The sequence below is a fragment of the Equus przewalskii genome, chromosome 5, assembly GCF_037783145.1.
Source record: "Equus przewalskii isolate Varuska chromosome 5, EquPr2, whole genome shotgun sequence".
NCBI lineage: Eukaryota > Metazoa > Chordata > Mammalia > Perissodactyla > Equidae > Equus > Equus przewalskii.
Genome location: NC_091835.1, coordinates 24,423,037 through 24,445,709, shown reverse-complemented (window position 1 = coordinate 24,445,709; position 22,673 = coordinate 24,423,037).

Below are 22,673 nucleotides of genomic sequence, written 5' to 3'. Positions count from 1 at the left end.
ACTTATGATCCCCATGCTGATACCAGAGCGTGTGGCATCCTGTGCTCAGTGCTGTAGACATTTATCTAATTTAGTCCTCACGGCTATGCCTGACGCAGGTGTTATCATCTCCCTCTAAAAATGCAAAGACAGGCTCAGAGAGGCCAAGGGACTCATATCAGGTAACACAGCAAGTAAGAGGGGAAGCAGGGGTTATATTTCAATTCTCCTGGCTCCCAAGTCTGTTTTACTTCCACTCTGCTATGAAGGGTCGCCTGGTTTTGTAAGTAATTTAATAAGGATTAAAAATACAGAGAAGAGTCAGGATGCCAAAACGTGCAGCTTGTGTGAGAGTCTGGGTCTGGCTATCTGTGCCCCTCGGAGGTTCCTTAGCCCTCGGTAGCCCCTCCCAACCTGTTAGAGAGATGGGGTGAAAGGCAGAGCTGATGCGGCTCTCAGGGGCTCCCCAATAGAGCCCTTGGAGGCTGGAACAGACTGTGGTGTGGCCACAGCCCCGGTGGCCCAGGCCAGCGGATCAGCCACTCCAGGGCCCCCAGGATCTGCGATGCCTGTGGGACAGCAGGGGACCCGGGCACGGGGCCACCTCAGGCCGTGTTGCTGCTGGCCTGTGCCAGCTGTGAAGAACGGCAAGAAGCATGGCTTAAACCGGGATCTGCTCAAAGCAGAGCCCACAGCAGATAGCTCATCCAGTGTCCTGTATTAGGGAAAATAACCCAAAACAGGAGCCAGAGACCAGAAGAGCACAGACAGGAGGGGCAGGGTCTCACAGCAGGCCCCACCCTGGCGGCAGTGCAGACTGGGTCTCAGGACCACCGGCCAGGAGAAAGGGTGTCCCCAAATCCGCCCCGCACTGAGCAGTGCTCACCCAGACGTCAGAGCTTCCAGGCACCCAGAGGGTCCCCCTGTGTCCTCACCTTAATGTCAGCAAGACAGCCAGGGCCTGGGACAGACTGGGGAGCCTCGGGACAGCAAAGGGATGCGGCGGAGGCAGGCCATAAGTGGATGCTTCTGCTGGGATGGAACCCCCTCCTCAGTCCTCGGGAAAGTCCAGCCGCTCACATACCCCACTGAGTGCGTTCTCTGGGGGCTCCGGGAGGCACTTCGGGGTTCACTGCAGACGACAGGGGTACAAGAGGCCAGGGAGCAGGGTGTGCTGAGAGGCGAGCCTGGAAGCACTCCAGGAGTCCCCCCTAGACATCAGAGGCTGAGCGGTCGGAAGCTCTCTGATGCCTGGATCCCAGGGCACAAGGGGACCCCAGATAACGCCGGCATGGAGGTACAGGTGCCACTGGACTCCTGAATGAGCAGACCCAGGAGGGGCCAGCCGGACCTCCCAGGCCGTCCTCACACACATGCTGTGGGTTGTCCTTCTCCGCCCCATGGGTCCAGTCTGATCTAAATTAAAACTTGGACTTCCTACCCTGTTCAGAGTTCTCCCCACCCCAGCTCAGGCCTGACCACAAAGTCCTCACACCAGCCGGACAGAGCCGAGGGGTCAGCTGCCCCACCATCCTTCCCCTGACTCTCCAACGCCCACCCCACCCCACAACCCGAGGTTCTCCAGAGTCGGGGGAGATGAGAGGCTGTTGAAACCCACACTGGCGCCTTCTTCTGACGTTGTCCACGTGCTTGCCGTGGGGACCTCGGGCACTGCTTGTCCCTGTGCCCGTGCGGGCTGACCGCTACAGCCCTCAGCTCCTGTTCCCCATGGTCCATCCATCTCGTCTTTCCTGCCTTCCCTTTAGCAGGAGCTTTCAGGACCCCCGGGGCTCAGCCATGTCCTCAGCAGCTTTATCTCCGCAGGCGCAGATGCAGAGACGACTCCTGAGCTGGGATCTGCAGTGGCACCAGGACCTGCGACATCAGCAAGATGGATGGCGGCCCGGCCAGGATCAGTGCCAGCCAGCAGAGGCCACGGCAGAGGCCAGTGGAGACAAAGAGCATCAGGTGGGACGCCTCCCCCACCTGTGCCAGGCAAAGCCCACCCCAGCCCCAGCCCAGGAGACAGGAGGAAGGACCCCTGAACTGACAGCTTCAACAACAAGGTCGACCTGGAACACATTAGATTTTATTTCTGTTATCAGACCATGCAGAACCTTGATTCCAAAAATAAGTTTGGTTATAGAAGAATAATAATTACTTTTTGAGACTTTTTATTAAAGTAGACTGCACAGACAGAAAAGTGTGCATACCACGAGTGCGGAGCTCGATGAATTTTTCACAAACTGGAGACGCCCATAAAAAGAGTTACTTTTTGAACTTTGTGTGTGTGGCCTGTGAGAATATTGTTCACACTGCACAGGAAATGAGTCTTCCTGCCCACAAGGGTTTTAGAACCCCTTGCGGAGCCCCCCTCACAGGCACATGCCGCCCAGGGAGGTCCCAGCCTCACTGAGAGAGGTCCAGCCAGCTGGACCGCTTCTTGTCACCCCGGTGAGGACAGCGGATCCTTGATGGAGAGACCTGGGGGCTGACACAGAACACATGGACACCCGCCGGAGCATCAGGGCCCCCACCTTGGCTGCTCATTCGAATCGTCTGGGAGCTTGCCGAAAAAACCCCAAAGACTGGAGTGCACCCCACACCACTTATCAGACTCTCCGAGGGTGGGACCCGGGTGTCCTGTTTGTTACAGCTGCCCGATGGCTCCTTAGGCAGTGGGACGGAGGACCATGACTTGGAGTTTGCTCTATAACCCATCTAACTGTTGTAAATACACAGTCCCTACTTCCCATTCTGCTGGGCGGCTTCAGAAAATCAACAAATCCTTTTGTCACATTCAGGAAGTTAAAGAAGCTCTCGAGAGCTGGTCGGCCAGGGTGTGCGTCGGCTCAGGCAGCCAGAGCAAAGGACCACAGACCAGGGGGCTGAAACAACGGAAACATTACCTCGCACTTCTGGAGGCTGGGGGTCCCAGATCAAGGTGTCAGCAGGGCTGGTCTCTGCCGGGCCTCGCTCCTTGGCTCGTAGACAGCTGTCTCCTCCCCGTATGTTCGCATGGTCATCCCTCTGTGTGCGTCTGCGTCCAAACCTCCGCTTCTTACAAGGACACCAATCAGACACGATTAAGACTCACCCTAATAATCTCCTTTTAACTTAAGCACCTCTTTAAAGACCACGTCTCCAAATGCAGTCACATTTGGAGGTGCTGGGGTCAGGACTTTCACATATGAATTCTGGGGAGACACAGCTCAGTCCATACTAGCCAGGTCCCTCCTTCCTGACTAGTACACATGCCTGGTAGTCTGGGGGACACCTTGTACAGAATTCTGTCTTCAGGAGAATAGGATACGATGTAAGATGAGCCCTAATCTGAATCAGCCAGGCTTCTGGTACCCAGAAGACCGGACCTGGGTAAGCAGCCTCTGCCCCAGCTGTCTACACGGCTGATGCTAAAGGAGCATCGAAACATCACGTGGATTTCAGGCAACAGGTCTGTCATGTGGGGGACAGGGGACTGGAGCAGAAAGAAACCAGAGTGGCAATAAGTGATTAAGACATACGCTGAGGCGTGGGCGCAAGGGTGCCCACAAACGGTGGACTCAACCGCAGATATCATGAATGAGAAGAGAGCCAAGCTACACAAGAAGACTCCACATCGATTAGGACCCGGGACGCCGTTCTTGACAAGCAAGGGCAGGAGCGCGGCTCAGGAACCCCCTGAGAATGCGTCCCTGTCTGGACCCCATAACAGCAAAGGTGTTTTATTTCCTGCAACATTTAGATCAAAGGACATTGTGTTTAGACGCTGAGCTGCTATTTCCATCTCTCTGGAAAAATCACAAGAGGCAGCAGCCAGTTCCCATCAGCGCGGGTGAAAGGAAAGAGGGAGAAGAGAGCTGTTTCCCTTCAAAAGGAAGGTGCATCAAAGGCCGCCGGACTGGCCAATCGCACTTCGGGGGAAACACGTTGCTCCGAATGAACTCTGCCCCAACGGCAGATAAAGAATGGGAATTCCTCTGGCAGAAAGCAAGAGGATTAAGAACTGTTAGTGAATTTGCCCCTCCATCCAGGAAATACACCCGTGCTCTCCAAAGCCGTCAATAAAAGAGAATATTGCCCATTTGCTGCTTCTGGAGAGGTGAACACAATTTCTCCACATACGTCTTCTGGTGGGGGCCCTCTGCGTGACCTCACCTTGTCCAGACCCCCCGTCCACCGTTGCTGCCTTCACCTCCTTCCTTAAGGATGAATTGAAACCGCTCAATTGGAATGTTCCTGATGAAAAAGAGATACTTCATGATCACCTCCACTTACGTCATTCCCATTTCCCTTTAAAAGACTTTAACGTCGCTTAGGTTTTATGTGTAAGTGGATCCTAAGGCCACCCGCATGGTGGAAGCTGGGGTTGCCAGAAGAATTCCCAGATTTCACGTATCTCCCTTTCTGTATCTGGGGTCTGCATCTCACTCCTGAAGGTTTACTTTTTTGCATTAAGATACGAGCTTTCAAACACTGTTAAGCAGAAGAATCATTTGTAAAACGAAATCCTACACAGACACCTAATTTATGAATTAGAGTGGAGCTCTTCCAGCTGCGGTGGGCTCAGAGCCTCCTCTCATCCCTGGGGGTACTCCAGGCAGCTCCCAGAGCCCTGGAACGCAGGAGGGTGCAGCCTGAAACCCAAGGGGGAGGAAGGCGTCCTCACCATGGTGGCAGTGCCCAGCCTCCCTGCAGGGACAGAGGGACAGCTCAGAGCATCGCTCCCAGTACGCACCTGCGTTTATCCACATGCAAGGTGTGTGTGAGCCCAGCAGCGTGCCAAGTGCTGTGTTCATTTCTGAGGATAAAAACACCTAATCTGGGGCCACCTGGTGGTGTAGTGGTTGAGATGGCACACTCGGCTTCGGCAGCCCAGGGTTCACAGGTTCAGATCCCAGGCACGGACCTAGCACCACTCATCAAGCCATGCTGAGGCGGCATCCCACATAAAATAGAGGAAGATTGCCACAGATGTTAGCTCAGTGACAATCTTCCCTGAGCAGAAAAAAAGAGGAAGACCGGCCACAGATGTTAACTCAGAGCCAATCTTCCTCACAAAAATAAAAGTTAAATTTAAAAACAAAAATAAAAATAAAAGATCTAATCTGATCTTGCCTTTGCACTCCAAGTACCAGCAAGTCTCCAGTGGGAGAGAAGTCACAGTAACAGAAAGCTGTGGTTCACTTACAACGTGAAAGAGAAGAAAGAAAATATGGGGAGATAACGCTATGCTTCTGACAAACTATGTTGTAAATGTCAGATTTTCCCAAATTTTGGGGAGTTCAACGGCACTCCAAAAATTTGAGTGAATGATCCCAAAGAGAATCATTTGGAAAGAATAAACTGAAAAGAATAAATCATTTGAAAGAATAAACTGACAAGAATGACTAAGACATTTTGGAAAAGAGGAACAGTGAAGGCCGTTTGCCCTTTGGGATATTAAAACAGTGAGAACTGTACAATAAAAACAGTAACGTAAGGGTGCAAAGATCGATAGATGGAAGGTGGGTATGAGATAAGCCTAAAAAAGAAACTGGTAGAAAAACTTAATATATGATAAAAGAAGCATCACAGACAGCTAGACAGAGGACAGAATGTTCCACTAATGGTGTTTGAAACGTTGAATCTTTGGGGGAAAATTCAAGTCCGTCCCTCACTCCAAACCATATCCCAAAATAAATTCCAAACAGACTGAAAAGCTAAACATAGAAATGAAACCATAACAATTTTTAAAGAAAATATAGTTGATTATTTAACTGACTTCACGGTAAGTTAAGTGAGATCTTTTCAAGTATGAAAACAATTAAATAACACCAGGAAAATTCTACCTAAAAATGTGAAAATATCTGTACCCCAAATGATAAAATTAAGCGAATGACAAATCAAGAAAAAACATGGTAACAAAGATAACAAAGAGCTAATATCCTTACTCCAGAAAGGGTGTTTTGACACAATTTTGTTTTAAGGAAAAAAAAGAGGGGGCAAGTTTCCAATAGAAAAAAGAGGCAATGACCTCACAGGCAATTCATAGAAGAAAAACACAGAAATGGCCGATAAATGTAAAAAGTATACTGAACCACGCTAACCAATATTTTCTTCTGTATAGTTTACTATATTTTCTAATTTCTCCAATGACCATGTTATTTTCACAATCAGAAAAGAGCGCCAGACTGTATGAATCCATTTATATAAAGCTCCAAATGGGCAGAACTAGTCTGTGCAGCTGGGAGTGAGGGGAGAGGCCACCTCTGGTGTCTGGATTTCTAGAACATTCTACATCTCGATTTGGGGGCGATTACACAGGCCTGTTCACTTTGTCAAAACTCAGCAAGTTGAACACTGATAATGTGTGTATTTTTCTATATTTTTTGAGTACTTTAATGTTTAAGGTTTACATTTTTAAAAAACGTATATATGGCTAAAGATACCACAAAAAAGTGGAAAAGAAGAAATGTACATAATATGTTTAAACAGAGATGACCAATAAAGTGTAAATGGCTAAAATATACAGTAAGCATGAATTCACAAGAAAAAGATACTCAATAGAAAAGTGGGCAAGAGATATAAATGGGCAAAAGAAGTGAATCAGAATGAACAAATGCCCAGCAAACATCTGAGCAGATGCTCAAAATCGCTGGAAGTCAGGGAAATGCAAATTAGAGCCACAAGGAGACATCACTACACCCATCAGATCTCAAAAAGTGAAAAATTTAAAAACCATAATACACATTGCTGGTAGGGATATGGAGAAAGAGGTCTCAGACGCACCGCTGGCGGGAGTGGGAAGTGTTCTGGCCTCTTTTGGAAGCTAAGTGGCAGCTGCTATTAATTAAAATGGAATTCTCCCCACATGGAATCCTAGACAATAGGAACTAAATCAGACAATGTGTGCTGTACTTTCAGAGAAACTTGTCTTCTCCTTGCCTTCAAGTTTGTATAAGCTGCAGGTTCATATGATGGGTCCCCTGTTGGATTTTTTCCCCCTCTTTTCTCATCCTGGAAGACAGGATTGACCCAGACCAGTGTTTGCTCCCCTGCACCGTCGGAGGACTCTCTGTGCCCCTCTCCATTTCCACAGGGGGCTTGGACCGGTGCAGTAGCCTTCTCTCTGGTCTCCTGGCTTCCTGCTTGGCCCACTCAACCCAGCGGGAGCCTCGTAAAACAGGATATGGATCATGATGGCGTCATCTCTCGGTTGCTCTTCAATGAAGCACTCTTACCACAGCCTTCACCGTCTGCCAGCCACTCCTGTCTCACTTCTCATCACCTTGAGCCCCTCCCTCGCCCTCCGCCTGCCCCTCTGGCCTTTTGTCACTCTCCGCACTGCACCAAGCTCTAGGTCACTTGATGGCCTTCACTCAAGCCCCCAGCGTTCTTCCTTCTTTCCCTCCCCTGGCCTGGCCCCGTCTCCCAGAGCCAGTCTCTGCAGAGAGGACCAGCACCCTCTGCCGTGTCCCTGAGGCCCTTCCCGGCACTTTCCAAGTCGTGAGTAAGTAATTATGAAATCCCTCATGCAAAGTCCGTCTCCCTCAGACACCGTAGGCCCTTGGAGCAGGGACCACATCCGCCTTCCTCATCGCCCTGACCCCAGCTCCCAACGGGGTTTGGCATGATAAATCACAGCCAAATGTTGCATTAGTGCGTCCGCCCTCTGTGCTTGTGGGGGAGACCTCCTAGTGGACGTGAAAGGCAGTGTTGTTGTGTGATGGGAGGAGAAGGGAGAAGGGGGCCGACATGCTAATGTCTCCTGTGGGGGCAGGTGCTCAGACCCTCCACGTTTCCCGAGAGCACCCCGAGGACCCCATGGCTCTGTGGTCCCCCGGGCTCCACTCTAGAGTCAGATGGCTGGGTCCCAGGCCTCACTCTGATACCAGCAGCTGTGGGACCAGGGGCTCTCCATGCCTGTGTCTTAACCTAAAAAATGGGTAGGCAGGTGAGGAGGAGGATGGAAGGAACACTCAGGTGTGCTCCCTGGGCGCTCATGCAGGGCCGTTCGCTCAGAAGGCCCATGCCTGGTGTAATGTTCTCTGATCGCCATCTTGAGAGTCTGAAGACTTTTTGAACAAGGGGCCCACACTTTCATTTTGCCCTGGGTCCCACAAATTGTGTACCCAGACCTGATAACACCTGTGATAAGGCAGCAGGAACGGCTGCACCCACTGGGTGCACGGAAGGTCTCCATAGGCAGCATTTTCTGTTATGGGAGCGCACAGCCTCATGGGGGACCGCTGGGCTGACTCTTCGTGGCCTGGAGGCACCGTCTCTCCGGCAGCCCACTGAGATTCTGGGGGCCACTGCTAGGGGACGGAGTGGCACAGGTGCAGCCCACCTCCCTCTGTTCCCCTCCCCTCCTTCTTCTGCGGAGCCCTCCGCTGAAATGCGAAATGCTAGGACAATCTGGGAACTCTCCCTGGGACTTCACGTGGACGCTGTGGGGCTGCTGATGCTCAGCCTCGGCAGGGGGGTGGACCCGCCGCTCCCCCTCCCGGTGGGCCCCCAAGCAGCGGAGGCCAGGGCTGGCCGCCCGCAGCCCTCCATGCCTGCACCAGCCACCGCAAACCCACCGTGGCGGCTTTATGATGGGGCCGGGGCCTCGAAGGGGAGAGAGCTCTGCTGAATATCAACATCCCGGACAATTAGGAAGGAGATATTTCAAGAATCATATATGCAAACAGTCGAAAGGCAAATGGTTTTAATAATGACTTATTAAAAGGTTTTTCCCAACTGAGAGTCCCACGGCATTTAAAGCCCAAAGCACTTAGTGTAATGGATTTAAGCACCAGCAGGCGCGTTCCCCCGTAATCCTCCCGCCAGCCGTGCTGACACAGGTACCCTCTTGGGGGTCTGCTCTGGCTTGTCTCTCAGCCGCCCGGGATGCCCAGGGCTGATGGCTGGGTGCTGAGTTCTCATCACAGCCTCTCAGTGCAGCTCGAAATGAACTGGAAGATCCGTTTTCGCAGCACGGCGTAATGGCGCATTAGAAAGCCATGCCCAGACGGGACCCGCCTGCCTAATCCTCGCCCTGTGGATCACGTCTGAGATCATTTTAATACCTCCTGTTCTTAATTTGAACAGCAGATGAGAAAAACACTTGAGATCATCTCTAAAAGTACAGTTAAACCCTAAAGTAACTTCACCTTATTTCCCCCATCCTCAACATTTTTTTTTCTCTGCGGATTAATAGCTCTTGAGAAAATGCTCCTCTCACCTGGAAGTGGGACAGGCTCCCCCCAAAGGGCAGGTCACAGAGGAGGGAGGAAGCCCGCAGGTTGCCTGGGGAGGCCTGCTGACGGATGCAGGAGACGGGCTGTGGGAGTGGAACGGACAGGCAGGACCCCACTCCTTGAGGAAGTGAGGGGACAAACAGGGAGCCGAGGCCGGCCAGGACAAGAGGCAAGAGGAAGGGGGCCAGTTCCCAGAGCAGGTGCACAGAGAGAGGGAGACAAGTGGAGACAAGTGGGAGCAAGGCCAGTTGGACTGGCTGCAGCCCAGAGCCCTGATTCCCCGCCAAGGTGATGGAGCCTTGCAGAGCGGCACCTGTGGGCCAAGTGAGCCCAGCTGGGGTCTGAGACGGGACCAGGATGACAGTCAGAAAGGGCTGGTCTGGATGGCGCCTGGGCATGCAGAATCCAGCTCACTTGACACAGCTGGACACTGAGGTCCAGAGAGGTGAGGCACAGCCCCCCGGTTCCTCACAGAGAGCGAGGGCAGAGCTGGGGCACGTGGCTGGCTCCTGCACCCCAGGACAGAGCCCACCCCATCAGGCCAAGCTGCACAAGGCCGGACAAGTTAAGAAATGCAAGGAACGGGCACCTTAAAATATGGATTTTAAATGCACACGAGTAGCTGAGTACTGGCTCTAAGCCAAGCTCAACGGGGACACGAAACCATACATACCTGAAATCTAACGAAGCCAGGTTCAAGCTGGAAGCCCTCGGTGACCCACGCTGCCCTGTCCTTCAGCCTGTCCTTCCCCTTCTGGAAGTACAGCCCAGCCCCCACCACACCCCCAGCCGGACCACTCCTCTGTGTCCCCACAAGCAGCTCCACCGTGACCAACTCATCACCATGGCCTGGGACTGGGGGTCCCCCAAATGTGAGCCTTTCAGTCTTAAAACCAGTGAAGTCCCCGACACAGCAGGGCAGGCACAGCAGGTTCCAGGCCAGCTCCCCTCCCGGGGGCCCTTCGGGAAGCCGGCTCCATGCACCCAGACAGATGTCCTCCTTGCAGCCTCCAGCTGCTGAGCACCTTCCTCCCTGCCCCAGAGCCACCGGTGAACAGCTGGCAGCTCCACGGTGAACTGGGGGCGCAGAGCAAGGGCCTTTTCTTCCCATGGGGCCAGTCCAGCCCCTCTAGCCTTGCAACTGCTTGAAAAGCAGTAGTTCACGGAACATCACGGAGACGTTTTTGGTAAGCCCACATTCATTTGGGGTCTCCTCCCACTCAGCATTCTCCTTCCCCCAGACCCCAAAGACCAGCTTTGGGAAGTTCATGCATGAGTCACAGGGCTGATATTCCGAGGGACCCTCCTGTTCTATAAGCACCCCGGGCCAAGTCAGCCACATGGGATCACGGTACATGAAGACACTGTCATAACGACCTAAAGCATGGTGTCGTCAGAGCTGGCAGCCTTGGCTGGGGACAGCTTAAATGACCACTCTTCTCCAAAACACACCCGAGAGCGGGCTTGTCCAGAGGCCCTCCGTCTCCCCGTGTTGCTGATGCCTGGGAATGCACAGGTGGATGAGGGGCACCCTCAGAGGGGCCTCCCAGTGTCTGCCCCGGGCGCTGGGGGCCCACACAGGGCCAGCTGTCCTGTGCTCCCTGTGTCCTTTCCACCGGGACATTTTGGGGTGACTGTCTCCCTTTCTCCTCTTGGGCCCCTCCCCAGCTGCATCTTTTAAAAGAGGGAAGGAAAGAAGGGTGGTGGGAAGTAAAAAGAGAACAGAAGAAGGTACCAACCCCTCCCTGACTTCGGTTGGGGTCCTCAGAGAGAGAACCAAGAGCAAACTGCCCCCCGGGACATGCCTGATGGTGGGATGTGGGGGCCCTGGGATGCAGTAGGAGATGCTGATTGCCCTGTTGAGTTGAGTGGCCCTCCTGGGGCAGCTGTGGAGACATCCAGGGGGTGGCGGCCACACCTGGGATGAAAGCATGCCCACTGGCTTTGGGCTGAGCAGAGGCAAGGGCTGGGGCCGCGGCCTCTCACCACCCACTCTGCACGTTTCACTTAATTCTCGCCTGCCTGGCATGGTCCCCTCACCATGTCCTCGCTGCGGCCAGTGACGGGGCGCTGGGCAGGGACCTTCTCCCTGTTCTGGCACCAGCACCGTCCAGTCCTCCTTCCAACCCCTCCTGCACTGGGGCCACCGGCCTTCCACACCCCGCCCCCGAGGGTCAGCTTCCTGATGGACTTGCTTCCCGCCCTGCAGTTCTCAGCCTCTTTCTTGCCGCTCGGCTGGACCACTCCCACCTGTCCGTCCGCCCTCCAGCTTCACGATGTGATTCACGTCTTTCCTATGCCAGGGCCCCACTGCCCTTCTCCCTGTCCTTCCCCATTCCTGATGTCCGTGGGGCTTCAGAAGGGGCAGCAGAACCCTTGCGTCCAGTCCTGCATCTTTAAAGGAAGTCTTTTGCCAACAGTGACAACTCCAGAATTTCCATCGAGGACGGTCTCAGGGGCAGCAGTTAGGATAGTGGGGGGCAGAGGTGGCCCATGGGGCTTGTCCTAAAGCCACTTTGGCATAGCAAGTGCACCCTTTTTTTTCATTTAGATTATAGGTTTCATACTGAGACGGGCAAAGTCCTGGCAGGTAACAGAGGACGTCCAGACTGAGTAATTTGAGGAGCACTTTTCCAAAAACATGAGTAGAAAGTTTAAAGGAACCAGTAAGAGATAGCATAGTATTCCAGGGCTAGCGACAACTGGGAGATGCCACCCGAGTCCTGAAAGGGATGGGGAGCAGGGTACTTCTGGGACCTGGAGAGAGGAGCCAGGCTATCGGAGGCTGGGCTCTGTGGAAGCACAAGCTGAGATGACATTCAGGTGCCGGGTGTTTATGAAGGAGGCGGGATGGGGCTGGTGAAGTCAAACTGCATCACAGGCCCAGCCAAGGCGCGGGCCCCGCCTCCAGATGCCCCCTCAGTCACTGGGTGGTACCCCAAGAGCTCCATCCAGGCAAAGTGGGTGACCACCATGGGGCAGACCTCAAAGGCTGGCCAGTGGGAGCCCCGTGCTGACCACGCCCCACTGCTGGGTAGCAGTCCTTTCTCAACGGGGGAAGAGCCGGAGACCATCAGTAAAAGGACGCAGCCGGATTACAGCAGCATCCCAACAGGCAGCATCAGACTCGAGTTAAGTTGTAGGACACCCAGCTGGCCTTGCAGAATTGCTCCATGAGCAGAACACCCACCCGTCTGGCGTCAGAAGTGAAGAAGTGTGGAGCAGAGCGCCAGGAGTGAGGAGACACACACGAGTGTGTTTTTCCTTTCCACGGTCCTTACCGCCCTCATAACTTAAATCGGTAGTATCCTATTAATTGCTCTGACATCTTTCCTTTATCAGCGCCCACAGCATCTCTCTTTCCATCTCATTTCATCTCTTTTTAAGGAGTCTACATTGTCTTTAATTGCCGTGCAAGGGCAAGCCATTTAATTTCCACCTAAATTGTTCTTCCCTTTTTCTGGATAATCTCTACAACTATGTTCTTTATCTGTCACAGGATATGTTTTATCCTTCTTTTCATTCCAGAATCATTTTTCAGAGGTCCCATATGAATTCAGAAACACCTAGTTCAGCATTGCTTTCCAAAGTGACAAGGATTCTAAGAAATTTCCGGGGATGGTACCAAGCAGGGTAAGACACGGCATCTGATCACACCACATTGTGGATTATTCCTTTCCCCTGTAACCGCAGATCTGAGGAAACGATGGGCAGAGGAAATCATTGACGGTTTAAGAGTTCACCGTCTAGAAGAGGCCAGATTACCTTACTGTCTGGGATCTGTAAGAGGAAAGGGCTTCAGTGTGTGGCACCTGAAATTCCTTCTGGTTTGGATCTTTCCTCCTGAAGCCTCGTTTCCCTCCTAGTGCTCCAGGAAAGGAAGCGCTTCTCGGTGCCATGCGGCCGGGAAACATTCGCTGATGGCCCTGTCTTGGGGACTCAGAAACGCACATCAGCACAACGAGACCACCTGCTTCCCTGGTTCAGGCTGGACTTCCCAGCGCGTGACCTCAGCTCCCTCCATCAGACGCCACCTCTGGCATCGCCTCCACAGGTGGACAGACGGGGCACTGCAGGAAATAGCCTCCTCACGCTCGGCCAATGCTGTGTCCCCACCGAAAGCCCCTCTCTAAACTAGAGGAACACACGCTACACACCACACACATACACACACACAACACACAAAATACACACATCCCGCACGTACACACTACACAGCACACACCACACACACCACATGTACACCCACACCACAGACACACAACACACAAAGTACACACACCCCACACACATACACACTACACAACACACACCAAACATACACACACAACACATAAAATATACACACACCACAGACACACAACACACAAAATATACACACCACACACAATACACACTACGAAACACACACCACACAAACACATCACACACAACACACAAAATACACACACCCTACACAATACATGCTAAAAAAAACACACCACACATACGCACAACACACACCACTCACGCACATACACAACAGGTAACACACACAACACACATACAACACATGACACACACCACACATACTACACATACACGCACACCATACATCACAAACACACTACACACATACACACCACACATACCACATGTACACACACACATACACACACATAGCATATCACACACACACGCCACACACCACACATACCACACACACACCACACATCACACACACACACCCCACACACATGTACACAACACACCACACACACACCACACTTACCACACATATACGCTACATACACATGAACATACCACCCCCCCACACACACGCAGTTTGGCTGGCACTGTCAGTCACAGTCCCGCTCACCTCATCAGGCCTGGTGAGCATGTGACCCAGCCCGGCCAATCAGGGAGCTCGTCCTCCCACACAGGGAGTGGTGCAGGGCTGGGCCAGTTAGGTCCTGCCCTGAGACTGGAGACATCGTGCAGGAGAGTGTCACTCTTCTTTTTGGACTGTGAGCCATGATGTGGCTTGGGCTACTGGTGGCCTTTTCTTGACCACAGACCACGCAAGGAGAACCACCATCAGGCAGGCTGAGGGAAAGGGGACAGAAAGGAGGAACATTCTTTGTACCCCAGATCCACCGTCCTTGAAGCCTGTCCCCTACCCGGACGTCACACGCACAGGCGTGCGTGTGCTTTGTGTTTGTGTGTGTGTCCCTGGTATATGTGTGGTGTGTGTGTAGGGAGGAGCTAAGGTGCCCCCTCGTGTTGATCCCGTCGGAATTGTCGCAGGCAGCAGTAAGTCTGAGTCATCCGCTGCCTCCAGACCAGACGGGCTCTCCGTCGCCCTGAGGAGGATGCCTTCTCCAGGCCTCCGCCGGCTGCTGTGGGAAGCGTGGGCAGAGCCGGGCGGTGCTTGGTGCCTTCTGCTCTGTGTGATTCTCCTGCGCATCTCCACTCGGGGCAGCCAGGAGTGCGCTGGGAGCTGCAGGTCATCGACCAAATCCTGGGCTCCGGGCTCCCGGGCTCCCGGGCTCCGGGCTCAGACAAGCGCCTCGCCGCCTCCCTGCCTGTCTCTGAACTGCTTAGAGAGAGCGCTGATTAATGTCACCCTTCACACGCCCACCACGAAAATAGCAGGGCCCTTAGATCTCCTCCAACCCCGCCGAGCCACTGCCTTCGCCCCATCAATCAGAGACGAAATCGTGGGACTCGAGGAAGGGGAGAAAAACAGGGCCAGGGGAGAGCGAGAATGGGAAAGAGAAGCTGCTTCCAGAAGGAACAGATTTGTGCGTGTTCTTTGATCCTGCTATGATTTTTATTTGTTTTAGCCACATCCTTTTCATGGCACCACTCAGCTAAAGGTGCTTTAAATTAGATGGAGCTAGGAAATCCTCCCCTGGCCGCCTCCGCCCGCCACACAGGCCACGGTCTTCAGCTGGGGTGAGATGTGGAGTCACACCACACTCAGATGTAAGTGGAATACATTAAGACAAATAAATAAACTCAACGGCACCACATGTATTTGGAGTGCTCTTCGCCGTGGTTTCCTGATGTGCCTGCAGACAGCTAACTCTGGAGGTAAACAAAAAGTGGCAGTATTTACGCAGCTTGGACTTGGAGCATGTTAAATGCCCCTGGCTCATAGATGGCTGCTAATTGAATCTGCACACAAAGTTGTGTTCGCTATCACCCGTCGGGCTGTCCCTCCGTTTTCTGCATTCCTTTCTTTCCCAGCTGTCCAGGCTGAACAGGAACTTGTTTCGGATTCATCAGCCCCCTTTTCCACCTGTCTTTGATGCGATAGTACAGAAGCGTTCCGAGAGCAGAGAGATGGGCGAATGAGAAGTGAGCTCGGGACCTTTGTTCGAAAAGCGAACCAGAGCCCAGCCTGGCCGGCCCGTTTTGCTCAGCAGTCAGGAGAAAGCTGTCTACCAGCAATTTCCTCTCTGGTGCTCAAGTTAAAGAGGCAGGAGCAGGCCCCGTGGCCGAGTGGTCAAGTTTGCACGCTCTGCTTCAGCGGCCTGGGGTTCACCGTTCAGATCCCGGGCGCAGACCTGGTACCGCTCATCAAGCCATTCTGAGGTGGCATCCCACATAGAAGAACTAGAACGACCTACAATTAGGATCTACAACTATGTACCGGGGCTTTGGGGAGGAAAAAAAAGGAAAAGAGGAAGATTGGCAATAGATGTTAGCTCAGGGCCAATCTTCCTAAAAAAAAAAAAAAAAAAAAAATGAGGGGCTGGCCCCGTGGCCGAGTGGTTAAGTTCGCGCGCTCCACTGCAGGCGGCCCAGTGTTTCGTTAGTTCGAATCCTGGGCGCGGACATGGCACTGCTCATCAGACCACGCTGAGGCAGCGTCCCACATGCCACAACTAGAAGAACCCACAACGAAGAATACACAACTATGTACCGGGGGGCTTTGGGGAGAAAAAGGAAAAAATAAAATCTTTAAAAAAACAAAAATGAAGTAGATGCCTCAGGGCACCTGTCTGGGAGGCTCGGAATGAACCTCTTACCTTTTGAAAGCTTCTTTCTCTGCCAGCCTTGCTCTTGTGATCAACCAGGCTGAGGATTCACGAGCAGCCTGGAGCCCTCACCTTCCCCCCAAGGGACCATCCTGTCCATTTCTTCCTTTGGACGACGCACGTGCCGGCTCTGCTCCTGCACTGCCGGGTGCCACCATGACAGACTCGGGGCCATCAGCCCAGCACAGAGGTGAAGTTTCGATGGTGCCAAGATAATGAAAGCCCCCGACGCAGGAGGTGCCTAATAGCTGGGGACCTTGAATCATGTCCACATCGAATGACTAACAGAAAGACTCTTTACCTTTAAATGTATACATGAATAAATAACATCTAGTACCATTTTCCTGTGATTCTGTGGCTTCATATGATGAACTGTGAGCTTGCCGTGCCTCTGACAAAGTCTCTACAGTCCCATGAGAGATGCCCCACGAGTGTCTGTCTCTCTCTTTGCTCTCTTTAGATCCTCTTTGGCCGCTGAGAGTCTGTTCTCCCTGCCTAGAACAGCACCCCAGTTTCTCAGTAGGGAATCACCTCTCCTCTGTTGCCTACGGTGTGCTGGGAGCTGTATTGGTCAGGGTCCTCCAGAGAAACAGAACCAACAAGATGTGTATATAGAAAGAGATATACACATATATAAAGGATATGTCTTTTAAGGAATTCGCCCATGCGATTGTAGAGGTGCTTGTCCAAAATCTGCAGGGAAGTTCAGCAGGCTGAAGACCCGAGGAAGAATTGTAGTCCAAGTCCCAAAGGCTGACGGCCGGCAGAATTCCTTCTTGCCCAGGGGAGCTCTGTTCAGGCCTTCAACTGATCAGATGAGGCCCACCCACATTTTGGAAGGCAAACTGCTTTCCTCAAAGTCAACAGATTTAAATGTTAATCTCACCCAAAACACCCTCACAGAAACATCTAGAATAATGCTTGACCAAATATCTGGGCACCGTGGCCTAGCCAAGATGACACATAAAATTAACCATCACAGGAGGATAATTCCGGGTAACCAGCTTCCATCACAGAAGTGGTGGGAGCCTGAGTACACTCTCACTAGAGTTGGAAGAACTGGAGGGCAGGTGTGGAGATCCATGCACCACCACCGCCAACACTATGCTGTGGCATTTCCTGCTCCTGTTTCCTGGTTTCTAGAGCCCCCTTCACTTCTGTTAATTCCACACTTGGCACCCAGCCCCCAGTGGATTCTGGGAGTATCTCACCCCTCCCTCCGGACAGACACACTCACTATCTTTCCAATAACACCACCTGGATGAGACCCAATCCTTGAAGATAATTCTTAGAACCTTTTCCCATTTCTTCCTATGCATCTCTTTTGCCTTCTTACTCCTCAGATGAATTCTGCTCATTTACACTTAGCAGAAATTGATGCTTCCCAGGAAAATCGTCCATTTCGTCCAATGTTTCAGTGTGTTAGGATAGAGATTGTGGCGGGGACAGGAGCCTTCATAAACATTCAACTAGCTCCCCACATTGCCCCTCCCCCTTGCAGTTCAGCAGAGTCATGTGACTGGTTCTGGCCAATGGGCCTTGGGCAGGTGTGACATGTCACTTCTGGGCTAAAATATGCAAGAGCCCGAGTGTGACTCTCCAGATGTCTCTTCCCTGTTATAACATCCCAGACGGTAGAGTCTCAGTCAGCCTGGGTCCCTGTGTGTCTGTGGGGAGCAGAGTCCCCGCTGACCCACACTGGACACCAGTGTGAGCAAGAACTAAATCTGCATGGTGCTGAACCCGCGAGACACCACTGTTGGCTCTAGCCCATTCCTCATATCAGTGATTTGTGTGTCTTGCCCAAAAATATTCTCTCCTCTCGAAGAATATAAAAAAATTCCTCTGTCTCCTTCTGCAGCTTTGCAGTCTTCTTGTCTTACTCTTAAATCTTTAATCCAGCATGGAATGGAGGGGCATGCTACTTGTTAGGTAACATTTTTTTTCCCTCTGGGTAGCCAAGTATTCAAAATCTTGCACTCAATTTTCCCTCCTTGTTTGAAATGCCACCCTTACCAAATGACAAATTCCTCCATATTGTGGAATCGATATTTGGAATCTGTGCATTGGTGACTACGCGCTAACTGAAATTACAGGGTTGTTGTAAATGTCAGTGCATTTGGGGACGTTCTTTGACTTGTCACCTAATCCTCCAAAAGTCAGTGTCTCCTCTGGAGGTACGTAATACTAATGGTCCAGAAGCCTCACTCCAGGGGAGTGTGTGCAGGAAGGACAAAGAGATGGGAAACCTTGCAACGTGCAGACACCGGGGTTAGAACTCACATGGACCAAAACTTCTCCTGAGGAAGATCAAAGACATTTACGAAACCCACTTAAAGGACAAAAAGTGAAGCTTCTCCGTGATGAGGGCAGAAGAGGGCGGTGACAGAAACTCCCCGGGAGCCCATGGACCCTGGAAGATGGAGAAGCAGAGTCTTGGAGGCAATATTCTTCATGCGGGGACAGCCCTTGAGACCTGAGGTAGAAAATGCCAGCTCAGACCCACTCTGCTTTCACGCACCTTCCCGACACTGACTGGGGCCTGGACCACGGTCCAGCACGTGGGCCGGGGCGGGAGGAGCAGCTGTGGTCGCAGCCATGGTTGTCCCATGCCAGAGGAACCCCCGACCCAGCAGCTCAGAGCATCCAGGACTGCCTGCCCGGCTCTCCTTTGCTGCATCTTCTCTTGCTCTGGCTACAGCTCCGTCTGACAAAGGGGTGGGAGAGCCGCCGCTGGAAGATGGCAGCTGGAAACGGTGGGCAAATACGGTCAGTTAATGTTTCCAAAGGTTATTCTGTCACAGTAAGTTTAATTGTCTACAAGCATCTGCACTTGTGAGTTTCCTTAAATTTTATCCTTTTTTCCTGATTTTAAAATTCACTTGACTTCCAGTTCAAAATGGAAGACTACGGCATTTATATCTTCTACCACAAATCTCACTAAAATGACAAAATAAATATGGAAATAAGAATACACTTCCCGAAGCACTGAGAAGAGAGAATGGTGCCCTGATTCTGGAAGGCAAAGTAGAGAACATTGCTTGGATGCAAAATCCAATCAGAAGTGATAAGCCCAGAAGGCAGCACAGGCTTGGGACTGGCCTTTAGGAAGAAGGTGGACTGGTTTGCCCCAAGGAGCCTCAGCAAAACCTTGTTCTTGGGGACATTTGTGACTTTGAGCGGGAGAGAGGCATGGGACAGTTATGGGGGTCAGGAAGACTCATAGGACCTCTGGAATACACAGAGAGCTTGACTAGAACACCCGCTCCCCCAAACCAGGCTAAGTGAGGGGGTGACCTGCCGGAGGGGCCACAGCAAGAGCTTAAGGCCACAGAGAGGCATGGAGCAGTTCCCTCCCGGTCACCAACATGAACAGAGGAGGAAAAAGGAACAAAGGCTAGGGAGGGTGACAAAGTCACCTCAGGATAAGGCCTCCCACAACATGCTAACATCCAGGACATCCCAATAGTTTCAGTTCCTGAAAACTGACCCAAGAACTGTAGTGCAAGAACCAGAGGACCCCACAGGGCCACCCTCTCCCCCTTGGCCCCACGGAGCAAGTGGGTCGGCAGTCTTGCTAAATCAGCAGCAGCAGCCACTCCCTCTGTTCTAGGCAAAGGGCAGCACACCCACCCCTCAGAGCAGTATGAAAATGTATTAAGTGGGATTCTCAGTTGCAGATCCAAAAAGCTACTGATATGTCCCAGGGCTCAGAATATAGTCAGTGCAAATCAATATTATCCTTCCACACTTTATATCCCGTAACTTCCTCCCGCCATGATGCCTCCTCTCCGCCTTTGGGCAGCACTATTCTGGCTCCTACTGCATGATTGACTCAGGAATCCCACCATGCACTGGGGTTTCCCCTCCTCTCCTGAGTTCCCCAGGGGTTATCTTGCTGGGAAGCCTGGTCTCCCCCATTCCGACTCAGGCCTTCCTGGAGGCCACGTTGCTCTGCTGAACTCAGGGCTGACCTCAGCCCAGAGAGCCTCAGATGGCGTCGATGCAACTGGTTTCAAGCCTCAGCCCCTCCCCCTGCCCCTGGCTCCGGCACCTTCTGCTGGTTGGGTTCTCTGGGACAGGAGGCGCTGATCGTTTGTGTCCAACCGATCAAGACCCATCCAGGGGCCTCAGCACCCCAGTCAACACAGCCCAGGAACCTGGACAGCTGGCTGGTTGAGTTCACCCTCCCACTCAAAGCTGGAGGACACGCACATCCCATCCATCTGCCGCCCTCCTCACCCAGCCTTCCCGCCGAGGGCTGGATCTGTGTCTCAGGTCATCTGTCACTCCAGCCATCCAAAAGGACCGCCAAGAAAGGGGAGCCACTGACAGCATGTGAGGCGGGAAGTGACGAGAGCCGAATTGCATTTCAGAGAAATGCACTCTCCGAGAAGGGATTTGGACCAGGTTGGGTAATTCATTCACTTGAGGTCTCGGGAGACGAGGAGTTCCAGAAAGTTCAAGTGTTGGTTGTCGAGAAGGTTTGGATTCGAACCTCAGCTCTGATTCTGACAAGCTGTGTGACCTCAAACAACTCACCAACCTTCCCCCAGCAGCAGCTTCTCCTGGACGAGACCAGAGACATTGTTCAGGGACGTGACCCCGGGTGGGCCGCTCCTGGCACACGGTGGATGCTCAGTAAGTGGCACCGTGTGTGTGGGCGTCAGCTGTGGCCCAGCGAAGGATGTTTCCTGTTGCCCCCTCTTAGTAGGGTGCTGTTTGGGTAGCAGTCGGTGGAGACAATGGAGAACAGGAGGTCCTGTCTACTCACCCAGCTTCCCAAAAACTATAGGGTCCCTTGTCACTGATTTTAAAAAGATCTCAGCCCAAAGAATCATGTGCCGGGTAAACCCATCATGCAGAGCCCTCCAGAAGTTGTCGATCTAGGGTTGGACAAGAGAATGAGAGGTCTCCTTTCTCCGAAGTAAGGCGCCACTCAGCCTCCAACGCACCGACTGTGGCGGTGGTGTGACGTCCCTCAGGAGAAGGCCCGTGTCGCCCGCCCACCAGGGAAGTCTGCTCTGGAGCTGGCTTTCCTCAACCCTGAGGAATTACAGACATGAGTCAGCACGTGACCCCGGGCAGACCACCACGACCCTGCTGTGGGCCCTAATTAACCCCGGGCCTGGAGGGCTCAGTGGAGGGCTGTGCCTGAGGAGGTTTGCGTGATGACATCAGAGACTGAGAAACGCAAGGGGGACGAGGCCAAGAACTGCACCAAGGACTAGGCGCTGGGCTGCAGCAGACCGGAAAGGAGCCGCCCTGCCAGGGAACGGAGGAGGAGGCCGGCCTGCCGCCTGAGCCAGAGGGACGTGCGTCCTGCCTCGGCCGTGGGACGCCATAGAGAGGACTCTGGGAATCAGCGCCCAGACCCCAGCCCCTCACTGCCTCCCCCCAAGCACGACTATTAAAACCCCTTCTGGCCTCCAGATGCGCGCCTGCAAGCTATTTCCCCTTTGTTTTTTCAAGCTCGGGGCCTTGATCTTTTGCCACTTTGGAAGAAGTAGAGAAACAAAGAAGTCTGGTGCTGTTGCTTAATGGCGAGGCTGGCTCTCCTGCTCTGGGCCAGCAGTCAGCCCATACTCCAGTGCCGATTAGAGCACCATCCCTTTGATGGGCCCAAGTGGGGGGACCTGGAGCTCCCTCTCCTGTCGCCTGCAGGCTTCCGGCTCACTGCAGGGAGGGAGTTGGTCGGCCCTCTGGTGTGTCTTCCTTCTTGCATTGGCCTCTAAAAAACAGGTACACAATGGTGATGTTTCTGATGTCAGCAACAGGTCAGAGCAGGGTGAATGGCCCAAGCAGCCGGGGCTGCTCTTGACCCCGCTTTACTCGTCCCAGCTGAAGGCGCAAAATGCCCTGTGGGGCCATGTTAGGCCTGTGCCCCTTCTGTAGCTTGTTAGGAAGAGCACTGAACTGGGAGTCCTCAGGTCTGCAATCCAACTCCAGGTGGACAAGGCTGTGCTGGCCTTGTTGGCCGCTGTGGCCTCGGCTCTGAGCGCAGGGGTGGGAGTGGCTTGGGAGAGGGGCCCAGCTTGCCTATGTTCAGAGTAAAGTGACTGAACAGGAGGCAGGGTGGCCAGGCAGAGGGCAGGGGGTGTCGGGAGATGAGGAGGGTGAGCTGGGCCGGAGGCCAGGTGGGACCTGAAGCCACGTGAACGTAGGGAAGCGGAGGCTGGGGACGGAGGGAATGCAGGGAGGCGTCCCTACCCAAGGGCCAGGATAAGAAATGGAAAGGTGGGCGGAATGGCAGGAGAGGGTCCTAGAGGATGGCTTGGATGCCCTAGGGAAACAGTCACCTGTCCAGGTGCTCCTGCTGCTGGGGGAGGGGAAGGTCCCAACACTTATGGGCACAGGCTCGACCCTCATCGTAGACTTGGTCTCCTCACAGAAACACTCTTCCCCACCTTGGTCCCTGCAAACCTGCTCCTCATCCCACATC